Source organism: Silene latifolia, chromosome 5 (assembly GCF_048544455.1).
Source record: "Silene latifolia isolate original U9 population chromosome 5, ASM4854445v1, whole genome shotgun sequence".
Classification (NCBI taxonomy): domain Eukaryota; kingdom Viridiplantae; phylum Streptophyta; class Magnoliopsida; order Caryophyllales; family Caryophyllaceae; genus Silene; species Silene latifolia.
In genome coordinates this window covers 73,666,275-73,686,094 of record NC_133530.1, presented here as the reverse complement: position 1 = coordinate 73,686,094, position 19,820 = coordinate 73,666,275, and the positions used below count along the sequence as shown (strand labels likewise).

Genomic DNA, 19,820 nt, shown 5'->3' with positions numbered 1-19,820 from the left:
TACTAACTTTCATGCTTGACTAGTGATCCTAATGCCTAAATTACATTATCTTTCGATCTAGCAATTTAGCCGTCTTAATTCGTTAATCTAAGTCCTTCCCTATCTTTCGATCTACGGGTTGGTCAAAACTAAGCATCTAACAAGTCTCCGCTAGGTCTCATTGTTAGATATTGCACTTAACGATTCCAACAAAGCAAATCAGACACGTAGGAGGTCGACCGACCAGCTACCCCAGTCGATCGACCAACCGACTCAGTCGACCGACCAGATAAGCCAGTCGGTCGACCAAGCCCTAATCCGAGGGTAACCTATCCTAGTGCCATCTACGCTAAGTTCGCCTACATCCTAGCAATGGTGATTTAGCTAGACATAATAACGATAATAACAACAATGAAATTCGTAAAAACTATAAAGAAAGACATGATCGAATAATTATAGCAATAATAACGCATAAACTAATCTAGGGTTCAAGGGATCTAAACTAGCAATTTTCTAAACTAATAAAACAGTAAAGCAAACTGTAAAATAAGAACAAGGATTACCGAAAATAAAAGAGGAATGAATAGATCCGCAATAAGAACTTTATTGATAACTAAAATATGAATTGAATGTGAATGAAACCTAAAGTAGCGTAATATGAAAACTAGATGATCGATACAGGAAGGTTGTGTTACGTTATATAGAAGAAGTAACGTAACCTAATTTCCTAAACTTAAGTACAATGGGCTTTTACTGATCTTTTAATTCCCGTCAGATTCAAGAGGCAGTCGACCGACCATAGGTAGTAGTCGACCGACCAACTATCAGGCTCCTGGATGCTACTGTTCACGTTCTGAGAGTTCTACTACAGCACTGTTGGTCGACCGACCACTGGGCACGGTCGGTCGACTGATGTAGCTGATAATTTGCTTCCAAATTTGTCTTTCAAGCTTCGAAATGCGTGCCAACCTTGTTCCTCGAGCATTCTCCTTATGTCCAATCCTATGCTAAGCGCTCCGAGACAGATTTGGTCCATTTTCCGCCATATTCTTCACATTCCTACAAAATCACACGAAAAAGGAAGAAATACACGAAACAAGGGAAATAGTAGCTTAAACTACTCAATTGAGCTCTAAAATGCGTGTGAAATGAGGTGCAAAACATCATATATTAGACACGCATCAAATGGCAAGACCCGGATTTTCCTGAAGTGATCTTCAATTCACAAAAGCAATACAACAATTGGGTCATCCTAAAGAGCAAAGGTATAAAACCAACTAAATTTATCAACCAAGCTTCTTTAAACAACATTGGAATTGAGAAAAATGTTAAGACTTTGTTTAAAAATCTTGGTATGAAGCATTTTTATACGATAAATTATAAGTCCTTTCCCGAACTCACCCTTGAGTTCTTAAGCTCTTTTGAGTTTCATAGGTCTAGGAAACCCAGTTTTATGCTTTTTGTGACCTTTAAATTGTTTAATAAAGACCATAGGATGGACCTAGCGGATTTCGCTAATATCTTCCAATTGCCTCACAAGGACTTACCTACCGAATCACCCGACTCATATAACCCCGTTTTGACATGGAATGCCATTTCTCACTTCCCCTTTCAAAGTTGGGACCATTACCCTCATCAATTTATATATTAACCCGACATAAGGGTTTGGCAAAGGTTTATGGGATGAAAATTTTTTGGGTGAAATGAGCCTCACTCGGTGAGAAAAATTGAGGTTGAGATTTTGGGTGCTTTCTTGAATGTTAATGGTGATGATGAATGGGGAATCAATATCCCTACCACTTTGCAGTCCACTTGACTAAAAAATGTAACCCCAAGAATAGTTGTATTGTCTTAGGAGGGTTGGTTACAAAAATTGCTCACCATTTGTGTAGGTTCAACCAAGAGAACACCAACTTGAGACCATTGATTTTGTCTAGGGAAAAAGGGATTGGGCTAGATTATGAGTATTTTATTTCTTGTAATTGGTTTAGGGATTCTTACCCTAACATGGTTTGGAAGATAGGTAGGCAAGACTCCAGTAGTCTACCCGAAGAAAAGAAAGAAATTAAGGCTTTAGTCCACACTAAGCCTTATCATGGGAGTGCCCCTTTTACTAGACCTACTTACCATTTGGACCTAAGAGGTGAGCCAAGTACCACCGTTGAGCGGTGTGTGAGAGGTCAACCCTCTCAAGCACGCCATTCCACCTTTAGTGTTCATTCACCTTCTAGCATAGAGATGATGGAAATGATGTGGGAATTGAACTTAAGTTTTAATGCAATTCATGATGAGCAACGACTTGTTTTGCATCCAATTTATGATCATTTTGCTAGACAAGGAGTAATCCAACCCGAGGGGCCACACCCTTCATTTTACACTTATCCTCCGGGTGGATTTTATCCTCTCATTCCCACTCCCACTCCCACTCCCACTCCCCCTCCTAACAATGATGCAGGTACTTTTACTACATATGCACCCGGTCCGGATTTTTGTGGTTCGGATTATGGTGTTGAGGCATTACGAAGAAGCTATGGAGGGTATGGTGGGTATAGTAGTTACGGTGATAGTCTTGGTCTTGGTAGTGGCCAAAATATTGGTGAGTATGTCACTCCTCTTTAAGAGAATGAATCTAGTGGGAGTGGGCAACTAGGTGAAGCAAGTGGAAGTGGTAAGAAGAAGAAAGGACGGAAGGGTTTCAACTTTTGACCCTTTTCTTAGATGATTGATGAAGAAATCCCCCGAATTCATGCTAGCTTGGGGGGAGGCTAGAAAGTTGAGTAAGTTTTTAATTGCTTTGCATTTTAGTTTAGGTCTTGCAACCCATTAAACATAACCTCTAGTCCTTCTTGTTTTGTGCTTTGAGCCATTTTTATGGTTTGATTGGGTAATTTGAATTGTTGGCACATTGAGGACAATGTGATGTTTAGCTTGGTGGGAGATTGCAGGACGTGGCTACTAATGTCACATTCATACTTATGGCTTGCATCTCACCATAAGAACGAATGAGAACATTGATCCCGGCAATCATATCGCAACTAGGGGCTTGTATCTCACCACTAGTATCCGATAGGACCAAGACTCTCACAAACAATCATATAAGACGTGAACTCTCGTATATAAGGACACGCCAATGACCATGATCAAGCAAGACATTTATGTAGTATGGACTCATAAGACAAACCCCTAGACTCCAACCTCCTGGTAGGACGACGATCATAATACGGTCCTAGTCTAAATCTGGCCAGACTCTCGGGATGGGCGACACCCGATTCGACATACGGTGACCTATCCGCATCCAAGACTCGATCCATGACACCTAACCGTGCCCCAAGGTCGAGTAACCTCAAATCGGAACCATGGTACCTAACCGTACCCCAAGGTCCGAAGAGGCGGAAGGATAACCCAACTCGGAAACAATGGCACCTAACCGTGACCCAAGGTCCGCAAGGGTAAATAAATAAGGAATGTTAAGTCATCACACAATAAAAATCGTCACACTTGGGTCACAAATACGAGTAAAAATGATTGCACAAACATAACGTAAACAATTCATGTGAAGCATGTAGAGGTATGAGAGTATAACAAATATTAAGTGCTCTCTGCCGGTGTGGGCACCGGCTGCCGGTCCACCGGCATAGGATACATGCTAAAGTGAAACAAGGTCAAAATAGATGAAAGTGTATTCTCTGTCGGCGCACCGGCTGCCGGCCCACCGGTAAGGGATACATGCTAATGATAAAACAAGGTTAATAATACTCAATGTGTGTTCTCTGCCGGTCGATCGGCTGCCGGCCCACCAGCACAGGATACATGCCAAGTCAAAACCAAGCCAAAATGCTCAAGTGTGTTCTCTACCGGTCGAGCGGCTGCCGGCCCACCGGCACAGGAACACACCCATTAAAAAAGACACCAAAATTTCATACACTCGCTGCCGGTTGGGTAGGCCGGCTGCCGGCCCACCGGCAGGGACATACAAAGGCTATTTTCCCAATTTCTCCAACTTAGAATTACAATGTAACGCTGCCGGTTGGGGAGGCCGGCTGCCGGCCCACCGGCAGGGACACCCTGTACACGAAAAACCCAATAAATGTCCATCCAAAGTTCTTTAATTTAAATCATCTTAAATTCAATCATTTCATACTTCTCTAATATGATGAATACTTAGAAAATTTGGCATTTTAGGATAATTTAAACATATGACATCAATTGTGAACCTTAAAATAAGATAGCATGTCACTCAAACATATGAAAATGCTCATAAAACCACCTCATTCAACACAACAATGGAATGAAACATGAAAGTTACCATCTTTAACATTTGTATGCATCCAACCACACATAAAACACACAAATTTGACATGTAAGTCGAGTAACCCATCACCGTTACCTTTTTAGCTCTCAATCTCTAATGGAATCGTCTCACATGCATGAATCCACTTCCGGGTCAACTAATCTTTCTCCTAAACATAAGAAAACACAAATTAAGACTAAGAATCGAAACTAGAAAAAGGGTACCATGAGTAAAATGGGTCGACAGCCCCATTCATGGAGGAATGTCGGTATCTTTCTTACCTAGAAAGATGGAGAGCGGTGAGAGGAAGAGATAGACGTAAAAATCATTTGATTCAGATAAGAATTGAGCAAGTTATGGTGTTTTGAAGATTTGTAAGAGAGATGTGTAACAATGGTGTTTGTTGTTGAATATGGTGTGTTGAAATTTTGAGGAAGAAGAAGTGGTTAGGGTTTCCTTCATGATTCTTATGAGGAGGAAGGAGTAGTATGTGAGCCCATTAGTCATACTAGGCCCAAAATGCAAGATTGAGTCAATATACACAAGAATTTACGTCTCAAGCCCATTACAACTCAAGACGGAAAATATTATTATTATTATTATTATTATTATTATTATTATTATTATTATTATTATTATTATTATTATTATTATTATTATTATTATTATTATTATTATTATTATTATTATTATTATTATTATTATCCAACCAAAATATTTATTTTTATATAACTTAAGCTTTAAAAATATAATATTTATAAAAATCATGTTTAATAATGAAATTAATATAAATTAAATAATTTAAAATATAAATAAGACAGTAGATGGTTAATTAAATTATAAATGTCAAAATGGAAAATTCGCGGGTGTTACAATTTGCATATAGTGTAATTTGCATGTAGTGTAGAAAATTTGAAAATTTTGGAGAGAAATTTTTGCTTTGTGCTTGCTTGTAGCCTACTTTCCTCTTTGCTTATCCTAATAATGACTTTTCTAATGATTTGTTCTTATATGATGGGATAATAGCAACATGAGGATGTCTTGACATAGTAGGTGGGAGATGGAGAATAAACCGAATAGGCTTGATCTTGACTTGTGGCAAGTTACAAAATATTAAGGTAGAGCCTCTTTTGACCGATCCATCCATATCAGGTCTCTCTTAGGTGAGTGCAGGTGTCTCCTTATAATGTGTGTTTCATCAAAACGCACAAATATGGTTCTCATGTCATCTCTTGGTAAGCATGCATTCATTTATTATAGCATTTTGGAGCCATTCACATGATATAATTGCCCTCTTGACCCTCTTACAAAAAAGAAAAAAATGTGTCCCTTGCTACATCATTGAAATTGCCTACTCTTGTTGAGCTAGTAGCTTAGTTGGATAATGTTTGGGTGCTCATTGGGATTTGTTTCAAAAGTTTGGAAATCATGTGAACTTGCTCTTAATGCTCAAGAAAAAAAAATGATGAAAGAAAAAATGATGGTGAATTGAAATGGAAAAATCAAGAAAGAAAAAGTTGAAAAATGAATGAAACAAAGAATGAAAAAAGCACGAAAATGAAGTGAGAAAAAAAAAAGTATGAATTAAAAAGAAAAAAAAAGGAGAAGAAGATGTTGATGTGAGAAACTCTCAAGCATTATTCATATTTTTGGAGAGTTTTCTTATGATTTGTATTGCAAACTTGGGTTAGAATTTGGATTGAGCATCCTTTCATTTGGTTGTTGCTAGCTTGACATTAGCTCCACAATCCATAATTCATTTGTCTCCCCTTCTTACCCATTACATATTGCTTTCTTCCTACTCATTTGGCTTCATTATCATGCTTACATTTGATTGTTTTGGCTTACTAGTTTTGACATGTTTACCATATTAGATTGCGGGCACATTATTATAAGTCGAGGATAGTTGAGTGTTCATTCACAAAATTGTCCTTTCACATATAAAAGAGTTTGAGTGCCCCGTGAGAGTCCATAAGTCAAAAGATCATGCAAAAGCTTAGAGGTTCATTTCAAGTTTCCATGCTACGCCGTCATGTAAATCTCATCTATGTTTTGCTTTGTCCTTTGCCCATGTTGATTCGGGTTTTTAAATCATTATGCATAGCTTGTTTGGATATTGCATTTGACGGGATGTTATTTCTTGCCTGGGGACAAACAAGAGTTTAGCTTGGGAGAGTTTAATAAGTGCATATTTTATATATTTTCATCCCCTATATTAGCTCCACTTTACATGACATTTGGCCCTTATCATAGCGTTTTGAGCAAATATTTGTTATTCTAGTGCATTTGTTTGTTTCCACATGTTTTGTAGGATACTTAAACTTTTTGGAGTTAAAATACTACAAGATGAGCTACTAGAGTGTAATGGCTAAATGAAACCAAGTATTGGACTAAGCATGGAGTATTAGCATGAGTTTTGCATGAAGAAATTGGTGGATCAATATGTATAATACAAATGTTGTCAACAACCAAAGTCAAGCCCAACTTCAAAGTCCAAGTCAAGATGGAAAGCATAAGATTCCTACATGCATAGGATGCTCTTTGGAAGCCCTAAATAATGATAGAGCAAGCATTTACCCGGGTGCATTAAGGGTCATTAATCACGTACTTTGGGTTCCTCAAGCAATTAAGTGAGGAATTAAGAGGAATTTATCCGGAAACCCACGTCCCCGATCGGGGCCCCCAACCCCAATCGGGGTTGCATGTCTCTTCATTGCTTACGTTTCACCTTGCTCCCCTATATAAAGGGGAGCCACTACATAGCTTATGCATCTTATTCTTATGTCTCATATACTTTACAAGAGCCTTAAGCATTATTTTTCTCTCATTAGTTTTCACATTTTAGTTTACAAATTGTTAAGCTTTCCTTAGTTTAGTCCTTCAACATTTTGTTCTACACTCAAGTTATTATTCAAGCATTTCTTATTCAAGTTAATTTGGTTATTTGTTCTTCTTTACAAGTTCATTTCCTTACGGTATTCCTACTTCTAGTTTACTATTTTACTTTTCTACATTAGTTATCGTATAGTAATCATTAGCACGATTGTTATATCATATTAGCTTTATTCTTATTTTATGTTTCGCCATTTAGTTTCCATCATTCCTATAATCATGTTTAACATTTCTTCCAATATAGTTTATAATTTACATTTTAATATGAGTAGCTAAATTTCCTAGTCTAAGGGCTAGGGGAGCCATGCAAAATCAAGTGTATAACATGTTAAAATAGGTTGATAATAATATTGTTCAAATTTCTTCTATCACATGTTTGCACCATAATGTTTAGTCTTTGTTTAAGGCCTTATCTATTGGTTAAGTTTGTTCATTCATTCTAAAAGTCGAGAGGCATGGAATCGAATTAGAAAAAGCGTGTGTAGTAGGACGACCTAGTCATGGACGAAAGTTTCTCTAGGACCCGGTTTATGGTTGATACTAATGTCGTAAGGTGGGCGTCTCTAAGCCTAAGCAATTGACAATGTTTTTAATACCAAGTTTAACATAATTATATATTTACCTTTGCATGTGTGACCCGACCCCCTTAGATTCCTTTTTATTATATAATTTACATCATAGTTTTTGTTAGTTATCAAACCAAACAAACAAACCCAAAATGAAATCATTCTTGATAAAAATCTTCCCATAGCATTTCACAACGCAATTCCCGTCTCCTTGTGTTCGACCCCTATTGCTACATTTATTTGTTGTTTAGGGTAATTATCTTCGCACAGGTACACGATAAGCCTATTAAATGTGGCAGAGATCAGTAGTTTCTTGGATTTGGCAGGGTACCATCCTCGGTTCCTGAAAGACTTTTCAAAGACCGTCGGACCTATGACAGCGTTGATGAGGAGTGAGAAAAGGTTTCGATGGGATGAAAGTTGTGAGACGGTGTTCGAAACATTAAAGGAGCGTTTGACCACAACTCTAGTCTTAGCTTTACCTGAAAGGTGTGAGAACTTTGAGGTATATGCAAATGCTTCAAAGAATAGGTTGGGATGTGTGCTAATGCAGAATAGGAAAGTAATTGCCTATGCTTCTAGGCAATTCAAGCCTTATGAGGAGAACTATTCGACACATAATCTAGAGTTGGGTGCAGTTGTATTTGCTCTTAAGATTTGGAGGCACTATCTTTATGGAGCGACAATTAAGGTGTTTTCAGATCACAAGAGTCTCAAGTATATCTACACTCAAAACGAGTTGAACATAAGACAGAGGAGGTGGATGGAGCTGATAGGGGACTATGACATGGATATCATATACCATGAAGGGAAAGTAAAGATGGGTTGTTGATGCGTAGAGTAGGAAGAGTGTGTATTCTCTATGCACAACTATGTCTTTGATGAGGTTGAGATATGAGTTGGGGAAGATGGGGATACATGTTATACAAAAAGGAGATGTTAGAGGGGACTTGACAGTGGAGCCAGATCTTTATGATGATATTCGCAGGAAGCAGGTTCTAGATCCTAAGATTGAGAGGTGGAGAGCTGGAGTAGAGAAGGGGACAGTGTCTCGGTTTTCTATTCATACAGATGGGAGTGTTCGGTTTGATGGGAGATGGTGTGTTCTGAGTGATGAGGAGTTGAAAAAGATAATCATGACAAAGGCTCATTGCACACCATATTCAGTACATCCAGGTGGTGATAAATTGTATAAAGATTTGAAGAAGACTTTCTGGTTGCCTGGGATGAAGAGGGAAATAGCTGAGTTTGTGTCTCGATGTTTGACATGTCAGAGGGTTAAGGGAAAGCAGCGATGACCACAAGGTAAGATTCAAGCTCTTGAGATACCTGAGTGGAAATGGGAATCTATCTCTATGGACTTTATAGTGGGTTTACCGAGGAGCCAACAGGATAACAACATGATATGGGTGATAGTTGATCGTTTTCTTAAGTCAGTCACTTTATTCCTATGAAAGATACATGGAGTAAGGTTCAGCTGGCTAATGGGTACATGAAACATGTGGTGAGGTTACATGAAGTCCCTAAGGACATTGTGTTAGATTGGGATGCGAGGTTTATTTCTCGATTTTGGCAAGAGTTGCAGGGGATGATGAGAACTACCATGAAGATGAGTACTGCTTTTCATCCTGCAACAGATGGGAACACATAGAGGAATATCAAGACCTTGGAGGATATGTTGCGAGCTTGTGTGATGGAGTTAGGTGGTACTGGGAGGATAGGTTGGATCTGATTGAGTTTTCTTATAACAACAGCTACTATACGAGTATTGGGATGACATCGTTTGAGGCTTTATATGGGAGGAGGTGTAAGAGTCTGATTTGATGGGATGATAGAGCTGATGCAGTGGTTTTAGGACCACAAATGGTACAGGAGATGATAGAGCTGATGCAGCCCGAGATCGACAAAAGAGTTATGCAGACCTACATCTCCGTGACATAGCGTTTCAGGTTGGGGATAAGGTTCTTCTGAAAGTGTCTCCTATGCGTGGGGTTATGAGGTTTGGTAAGAAAGGGAAGCTGAGCCAGAAGTTCATCAGAACATATGAGATTTTGGATCGTGTGGAAGAGGTTGCTTACTGGTTAGCGTTACCAACAGCTTTGGATAGGATGCATAATGTGTTTCATGTGTCTCAGTTACGGAAGTTTGTGAGTGATCCTTCACATGTGCTAGAGGTGAAGAATATAGAGTTGGATGAGTCCTTGTCTTATCTTGAGGTGCCAAAACAGATTCTTGATCGCAAGGTTCGGAAATCAAGGTCTGGGGAAACAGTGTTGCTTAAGGTTCTATGGTCTAATCATGAGGTTGAGGAAGCTACTTGGGAGGCGGAATAGGATATGAGGGAATGGTATCCGTCTCATTTTGATCAGGTATGTGTGGTTACGGGGACGTAACCATGTTTCTTTTAGGGGGTAGGTGATGATCGCATAAGGTTTAGGTGTGGTGTTATGTTAGTCTTTGCACAGTTATTTTAGCCAGGTTTTGTTAGCAACGCGAGATTTATATTTAAAGTATTTCGTCAGTTCCTTTATCACTTCTATCTTTTCTAAAACCTCTTAAGAGAAAAAGAAAGTTATGTTACTTTCATCTTCGCGTTGCTATCAAATCCCAAAGGCTAGGATTGTCGGATCGTCGTGTTCTTTACGCCGTTGAGTTCGTCGTGTCGTGGGTAAGATCCTTGTATAGTTTTTATACCTTTTCGTTGATTTCATTTAAAACACTAATTGGGCATTTTTGGGAATTTTAGGAGTATGATGTGTATTAGATAGTAATGGTACGATTATGTGATTATAGGAGGTGGTTTCGTAGAAGAGCAATATTGATAGCTGCTTTGTCACGGTCGTGGTGATTTGCTTGTTCCAGGTAGGGTTTCCCTACTCGATTATTGGTTACATAGTTGTTGGTGACGGTTGTGTTTATTGTTGATCTTTATCGTATTGGTATTATGTTGGTGCTGTTGTTGTGTAATTGGTTGTGTAATTGTCTGTGGTTCGCGAGGCGTGTCCACGGCTGAGTGGAGTCACTTGCGGGAGTGGCTTCACGCCCTTGTTTCCCCTTACGTGGAACCCACCACAGAAGGGGATGTGCATGATACCGGTTATCGCAGTATCAAAAATAAACCTAAGTACAACTAACGGAAGCTAGCGGTAAGTAGGGTCGATCTCCACAGGGAGGCAAAATGAGATTTATCTGTCTAATTTTAGTCTATGAGTAACGGGGGTTGATTGATTGTAATTAATCTAAAACTAATTTAAAGCAAAGAGAGAAAGAGTACGAGAAAATAAGAGCAGAGTAATAAGAGAGAAAATATGCTAGGAATCAGTCTACCGTGGCAACTACACTATCGGGTCAACTGAGTCGATTAAATTATTCATAAGAAGAGCGAGGTCGTCACCTTTCGGTCCTTAAACCTACGATTATACCCTTTCGGTCTCTAATCGCCATAGGGTCTCCCTAATTTAGCTTTAGCCCTAGTTAGGTATCACCTATTGTAATTAAGCAAGCCTTCCCTTCCAATCTTTCGATCTAGGTTGGGGGTAACTAATTAATCGGTCTCCTGCAAGCATTCATTCAACCTAATCACAATTATATTGCTTAATACAATTCTTGTTGCAAAACTAATCTAATCATGTCGATCCTAACATATTGCTACCACGATTTCCCTAGTCCTAACATATTAAAGGAATTAGCTACGCATGACTCGGGATACTACACTAGCAATTGCTAATCTAATAACATAAGACATGAAAACTAAATAGAGGAATAATAAAAGCAATAAAGAAACAAGAATGAATTAAAAGGGAAAGATTACGGTTACAAAGTTGTAGATCGGAAATCGTAGCAAGCCAAATCCGAATCCCCAATAATCGAAACAAAGTGTTGAGATGTAAACTAAGAGATGTATGATAAGATGGAGAGATGTCTGATTAGCAAGACTAATCTCCTTATTTATAAAAAAAAACCTACGCGTAATTAGACCTAATGCGTCACGGACCCAAGCCCATAAGAGAATCTACTTGATCGAGTGATTTAAAACCACTCGATCGAGTAAACTAAAGCTTAAACCACTCGATCGAGTAGAAAATCTACTCGATCGAGTAAATCCTAAAATGCAACTACTCGATCGAGTAGAAAAAGGACTCGATCGAGTAAAATTGTACTCGATCGAGTACTTTCCAGCAACAATTTCCTGCTTTGCGCACTGAATTTTAAACGGCTGCCATTTCTTCATTACTTGGGCAAACAGGGCGATTCCGGTGGTGCTGGAAAACTAAGAGGACAAGCTTCTATCCCCAATTGGAACCACCTGAATATCTGTTGTAGAACTCGAGATATGGCTCTCTAAAGTAGGCACTAGCAATTTTAAGTTCTTCCTTTGCTCGCCTAGCTATCTTTCTTCATTGCACATCTCAAAATAGCTATATTCTTGCTCCAAATTCACTCGAGATATGGCTCTCTAAAGTAGGCACTAGCAATTTGATGGTAAAAGGCTTGATTTCACTACTTTCTGGTTCATTCCTGCAAATAAGACAAAACAAACCAAAGTAGCATATTCGGGGCATTTCGTAGCATAAACTACGATAATAGCATAGAAATACGTGCATAAAAAGGCCTAAAAAGACTATATAAAATGCACGTATCAAATCTCCCCAAACCAAACCTTTACTCGTCCTCGAGTAAACTAAATGCAAACTAATGGAACGGAAAAGATAACTCAGAGCTAGCTATTACTTGTCTACTTAAACCAGTTTAATGCAAACTAAAATCAACAGTTACAGCTACAATGGTCAATACGCAAACGAATTATAAGATGTCCATAAATAAAGCTGACCTATCGACCTTGCAAGACCAAAAAAAAAATCGGACTCTCACGTGGTCACTCTTCTCTCATGAAGCAAAGGGTGAAAGTATATGTATAAGAGAGAAAGAGAAAACAGTCACTCACCTAGACTGCGACCTACATAACATGCATGCAACAAAAATGATAGACGATTCAAGTACCATACATACATTCCAACCAACAATGTCCGTCACAGCCGAGGGCTTACAAATGATATGGGAAAGTGAGGTTCAGGTGAGAAAAGGCAAAACAAGTTATGGAAATGTGGAGGTAAAAGCGCCAAGCTAGTTCCTAAACAGGACCATATAAGACCGTCCGAATCTCAACTGGCTAAGAAATACACACAAGTGCCCTTCTTTGGCACAAAACTCACTACCAAATACACAATCTCCTCAAAAAGATATGAATAAAATGGAGGAGTGAGACCGTCACAAGATAGAAATAGGCACAGACGGACTCAATATTCAAACCAGCTAAGCTTTCTTTGATGTTCATGCCTCTGGTTGTCACGTGAATCAACATTTTTTCATTTTTTTTCTTCTTTTTCCTATTTCATGTGTATCATACATTTTTCTTTCTTTTTTTTCTTTTTTTTTCTCTTTCATTCACGTTTTTCCTTTCTTTTTTTTACACCAACTCCAAACAAAATGATACGGGCCAAACTGCAGACGGAAAAAGCATACCACAAAAGACATACTAGACTAGCTTGACTAGGCAGGCTCACTTTGGGATGTAGCTAGTGGGGGTCAAAAAGACAAGTTTTGGCTTAAATGGAGCTAAATGGGTGAAAAATATAAGAAAAATAAAATTTGCAAGCACCTCTGATACCCGTCGTTGTGAGTACTAAAAATAAGATTTATAATTCCTATTAAAACTAACCTGGGCTAGTGGTAACAGGGTCGAACCACAAGGAGGCGAATGTAATTAAAAGTTGTCTAAATTTAGTCTAAGGTAACAAGTATGGGGGTTGATTTTATTTGGTCTATAGCTAATAACAATAAAAATTAAACTAAAGAAATATATTAAATCAAAAATAAAGAAGGGTACTAGGATGGTTGGTTCATTATAGTTTCGGTGGCAGCAAACTAAGTCGGTCTAAATCTAACATATGAGGTGGGAAAACAAGAGGTCCTCTCGGTCCACTCTTTACAGATAGCATCTTTCGATCTCGCTATATGTCCCTAATATCACTAATACTGACTCTCGTCCTGAAAAGTGACTAATAATCTAAACTTTACCTATCTTTCGATCTCAGCATAGTTTAGTCATTTTAATTGTTGATCTAACAACCTTCCCTATCTTTCGATCTAATGGGTCAGTCATATATTAAGCAGTCAACTAGTCGCATGCATTCGATTCGTCAAATACAACATTTAAATCAATTAAAACGAAGGTAAACCTCACGTGGTCAGTAGATCGACCAGGTATGGCAGTCGATCGACTGACACGCGATTTCAGGCCATGATAATTCTAATGCCGCCTACACTATAATTCCCCTACATCCTAGCACGAATAAATTAGCTACTCATACTAAGAATGATAACAACAATAAGATTGACTATTAAATCTACTGAATTCATGCTTGAAACGATTAGGTAAATAAATAACATAAAACGATAATATATGGCTTTGGAATCTAACTAACAATTTCTACACTACCAACGAAATAAGGATGAATTGAAATAAGACAGAAGGAATACCGAAATTGCAGAGGAATGATTAAAAACACGAACGAAAATCCAATGCAAACCAATATTCCAAACCCTAATTATTGATATTCTAAAACTGATAAAACTGAATGTAAAACTTAGATAATAATTCGATATCTATTCTGATGTTCTAGGTTACGTTATATAGAAAATATGCGTAACACTTATTATCAAAACCTAAACACAATGGGCTTGCTTTTCCCCGATCTTTTAATTCTCGTCTGAAGTAGCGGTGTGGTCGATCGACTGCTGGGACCGGTCGATCGACTGGGATGCAGTGTACAGTAGCTTCTGGATCCCGTGGGTTGATCCATCGACTAAGGGTACTGGTCAATCGACTGCTTTAGCTGGTACTTGACTTCTATAATCTCGTGGATTTGTCTTTTGGGCCTTGAAATGCGCACCAAGCTCGTTCCTTAAGTGAATACTTCACGTCAAATGCAATGCAGGATACTCGGGAACGGATTTAGCTCAATTTCCGTTGAATTCTTCACATTTCTGCAATAATGTACAAAAACACGAAAGTAGACGGAAATAAGGGAAATGGTAGCTTAAACTACACAAATGAGCTCTGAAATGCGTGTAAAATGAGGTATAAAACATCATATAAATGACACGCATCAAACTTCCCCAAACCAAACCCTTGCTTGTCCCCAAGCAAGAACTAGACTCGGTCCAATTACCTAATGGAACGAGTTCAATCTCAGAGCGAATTGCAAACTGTAAAGCCTAAACCATTTTAATGCAATGACTAACAATCAATTAGCAATGCGAATCATGCAAACGAGTTATAAGGTCGTTAAGAACTGCTGAACCGTCAACTATAGAGACTTATCAAATTGGACTCTCACGGGTCGCTCATATCACATAGAAGCACAGGTGAATATATATAAGAGGATAGAAAGATTTCATTTTGTAAAGACTCTCACCTAACTACGACCTATAAAAACATGCCTGCAATATAATATGAAAGTAATCTCTATGACCGTACATATGCATTCCAACCAACAAAAGACCATGACACATGCCGAGGTATATATGTGGATATGTGAGGTATGGGTAAGAAGAGGCAAAACATTTATGGGAAAGTGGAGGTACAGGTGATCAAGCTAGTACCAAAACGGAACCATATGGCAACATCCTTCTTCTTGCTCATAATCAAACGAAACGGTGCTATAGCAAGCACAAATCTCACAATCTCCAGTATAAAAGTAATCAACTAACTCCCCATAAGATACTAATGCATCATGGGAGCACAAATCGCCATAAGATAAGGATTTTGAATTTATGCGAATTGATTTCTTCTTTTCTTTCGAATCTCAGTAGATCGACCAGAATTGGCAGTTTATCGACTGCTTTGAACAGTACAGAACTCTTTTTTTTTCTTTTTCGAATCATTTTTCCTTTTTTTCTTCTCTTTTCTTCCTTTTTCATCTTCCCATCAAAATCTCAAAAGAGCATATGCCACCAAAAAACTAAGTAACAATCCCAACACATAGACTACTAGCTTGACAAAGGACGGGCTAAATGTAGGATGTAGTAATGGGACAAAAAGGCTATTTTTGGCGGTGTGGAGCTTATGGGTAAAACGAATAAAGGGAAACCTCTACCACATGTATCAACTAACCACAAACCGAATGCACACAGGTATTAAGCAGATTAAGTTCATATTTATGCACATTTATGTGACATGTCTTATAAGGAGTTCTACTCACATTCCTAGATAAACTGGTCATGAATGTCACCAGTTATAGGCTCTAAACCTTAGAAAATATGATGTAGCTTGCCAAAATTCTAAGTCAAGTCTAAAGTTCAGCAAGAAATTTATCGAAAACTCGTAGACTATGCAGATGATTCTACTAATAACATGTCAATTAGCAAGGCTTAGGCGATAAAACAGATGCAAATGCAATGTCATCATTGAAATACTACCGTTCCGACTCGACCTATATGCTAAAATAAATGTGCATTTTTTTGAATTTTTGAAATTTTTCAATTTTTTTTGGAATTTTGTATATATGAGAAATGAAGAAAACAATGCAAAACAATAATGTAAACGTGAATGCAAGCAAATGAAATGCGACGCAAAACCCTTCCCCAAACCAAATCGCACAATGTCCCCCTTGTGCAAAATCATGTAATGAAGAAAAATGGAAAACGGGAATTTGCGAGAAAATTAAGTAAATAAGACATGAAGTGAAAATCGGGAACTCACTAGACTTTAAGCGCAGCAAAAGGAAACCTTCCCAAACCAGCGAGAGCTAGGAGGTTTCAGTAGCTAGCAGTGCCACCAAAAAGTACCTGAAAGACAAACAAAACCCACGCATAAAATCGAGAAGACAATAATGAAGCGGTAATTATGTGCACAAGGTTAGAAAAAATAGAAGAAATAAATAATTTGACGGAAGATAAAGTGGAGTAGAAAACTCCCTCAAGTCCGCAAATCGACCAAACACAGCAGGGGAAAGGTCGTGAACAGGTACAACAGTGCAAGGCGGTCGATCGACCACATCACTCAGTCGATCGACCAAAGTGAAGGGAACAGTAGCTCCTGGAAACTGCAGACCAGTCGATCGACTATATAGACCAGTCGATCGACTGGAAATACTGCTGTAACTGTTGATTTCTTCGTATTTGCTCAATAACTTGAGCAAATGAGATCTAAAAACCTGCAAGTGCACAATAATACGCGCCCAAAATTGCGCAAAACCCAGAGTAAAGTCTAAAGCACTTAAAAATCCTAAGCAACAAAAATAAATGCGAAGTCTCGCGCACACAAAAGCAATAAAAAAGAGTTTAAAAAGCAATAAAATATTTGTAAGGCATGTGATAAACTAATAGTTGATCAAGAACGGCCACGGTATGGCCCACTTAGTCGGCTTCTGGCTACAAGAGGTAGCCTCAACGGTGCTCATCTTCTCAGCTGCACCTTTCTCAATTTCAACATCCATAGAGCTTGACGGATCAACAGCTTCGTCATCTCCCCAATCAATGACCTCTTCCGGCTCATCAAAGTCCAAGTCGGACTGTCTCACTTTGGCTGGCTCATCTTCAAGCTCCTCATCAGTGCCATAACTCAGGCATCCAAGACCGCCTCTCGAAACGATTTGCTCCTTCACAGCTGGAACAACCCGCGGCTCTTCCTTCCCCAAACCAGTTCCTGCAATGTCTAAAACAACAGAATCTTCCTCCTTCTTGCTCCTAGTCTGGGGCGGAGGTGTTATAACAGGAATAGGAATAGAGACAGGCATATCAGGAAGCACAAAGTATGATTTCTTTTCAGAAACCGTATTACAGGTGACAGGCCACATGGTGTCTTTCTTCCTAGCTGTCTGGGCGAAGACAATAGAATGCTTCCCCACTTTGAAGGTCGGGGTCCCAACCAACATCAATAATCGCACCGGCGAAAGCAGCGAAATAGCCTACCTAGAATGATAGGTATGTGGGCATCCTCGGGCATATCTAGGACCACAAAGTCTACAGGAAGAAAAACTTCCCTATTTGCACAGGATGTCCTCTAGGACTCCTATAGGTTTGGACCGCGGATCGGTCGACCATCTGAACGGTCATGTTCGTCACTGCGAACCTATTCAATTTTAACTTTCTAGCGAGACTCAAGGGCATGACGCTAATGCTAGCTCCTAGGTCACATAATGCCTTCTCAATAGAGAAGGTACCTATATTACAAGGAACGGAAAAGCTACCCGAGTCCTCTAGCTTATGGGGTGCAGTGTGAGTTAAATAAGAACATGACTCTTTAGTGAGTGCAACAGTATGCACAGTTTCAAGTGACCTCTTTTTAGAGAGTAATTGCTTCATGAACTTCATATAAGCGGGCACTTGATTCACTAATTCAAGGAAAGGTACTTGTACGTTAAGACTGCGAACAACATTTTCAAATTTATTGAAAGATACCTGTTCTTTTGTCGGCACTAGTCTCTCTAAATAAGGGGCTGAAAGAAGTAACTTAGCCCTCTCCTCTAAGTCTCGCATGTCGGCGTCAGTGGACTTAGGCTGGAAGTCCACTACCTTCTCCTTATTGAAGCTTGACCCCTCTTCAGACCGTCTCAATATGAACCATTGATCGACATTGGGTCGTACTTCGGAATCGGGACGGACCCATCAGCACTCGGGTCTTGCCCTAATACTTTCGGAGTTGTCGTACCCCGAAATAAGTGGTCTCTCAAATTATTGGGCATTGGAGGACGAAATTTCTCAATATCAGCAGCGTCCTCAGTCGATCGACCACCTTGCTCAGTCGATCGACTGAGGTCTACAGTTCCAGAAGCTCCTGTAACCCGCACTTCAGTCAATCGACCGGGTACATCAGTCGATTGACTGATATACCTGGTAGACGCCTTTTTCTTGGTATTATTCGTTACAGCTATATTCTGACTCGGTTTCGCCTCATGTTTTGCAGGGGCATCCTCGACCATAGCAGGCCCCTCCAGGGTTGACCAACTCCTCAAAGTAATGGCATTTAGGGTCTCTTTCTGGTCAGTTTGAGTCGGTAAGTGTCCCGGAGCTCGAGTGGTACTCTTGCTAGCCAATTGAGCAATTTGGCTTTCTAAAAGTTTCATTCCGGCCTCTCTAGCTTGGGACTCCTTTTGCAACATATTCTTCAACTCAACAAAGTCAGAATTTTGAGATTGTTGCTGCTGCGGCACATAGGGAGGTTTTTGATATTGTTGTTGCTTATGATGAGGGGGCACATAGGCTTGCTGCTGCTGCTGCTGCGGAGGTGGAGTTGGATTTAGGACATTCTGGCTACTCCACCTCAAGTTGGGATGAACATTAGGCTCATAGTAGGTGTTTGTCTGCCTATAATGTTGAAAGGCAGCGCAAGACTCAAAGGGACTAGGACAATTTTCTGAAACATGTCCCTCAGCTCCACACCTTCTGCGGACGAAAGGACCGTCTGACACAGCATTTACTTGGTAAATACCCCCTTTTGAAGCTCCTCCCAGTTCATACTTGTCAAATCTCGCAGTGAGAGCTTCAAGTGCAGCTACAAAAGGTGATTCAGCGCTTCTCCTTTGATTCCCCCTGGAATTCCCATACTCAGCTTTATGGGTGGCTAAGTCATCAATGATCTTCCACCCCTTAGTCTCTCCCATATTCTCAGCAAATCGACCATTGGCTGCAGCATCCAAAATAGCCCTCTGATCGTCATACAGCCCGTTATAGAACTGATTGCAAAGACTCCATTTTTCGAACCCATGGTGCGGTATGGTTCGCACCAGCTTCTTGAAACGGACCCATGCTTCATGAAAATTCTCATCCGCTCCCTGTTTAAAGCTCGTGATCTGAGCTCTAATGGCATTCGTCTTCGAGATAGAAAAGTATTTCTTGTAGAATGCCAAGGCCAAAGAATTCCAGTCGGTGATCCCATGAGCGGCTCAGTCCAGATCTCTGTACCACTCCCTTGCAGCATCACGGAGTGAGAATATAAACATAGTCTCCTTTATCTGGTCCTAGGTCACACCAGTCGGTGGGGGTATAGAGCAGCAGTAATCAATAAATATCTCCATATACTTGGCTGC

General features: G+C 39.5%; 1 non-coding gene across 1 annotated transcript; it reads left to right on the top strand.

Annotated features, from left to right (window-relative positions):
• The first annotated feature begins 19,491 nt into the window (after nucleotides 1-19,491).
• On the top strand, nucleotides 19,492-19,598 carry LOC141658297 (small nucleolar RNA R71). Its single transcript, XR_012549190.1, has one exon. It is a non-coding gene; the product is annotated as a small nucleolar RNA R71 (small nucleolar RNA).
• The last annotated feature ends 222 nt before the right edge of the window (nucleotides 19,599-19,820 follow it).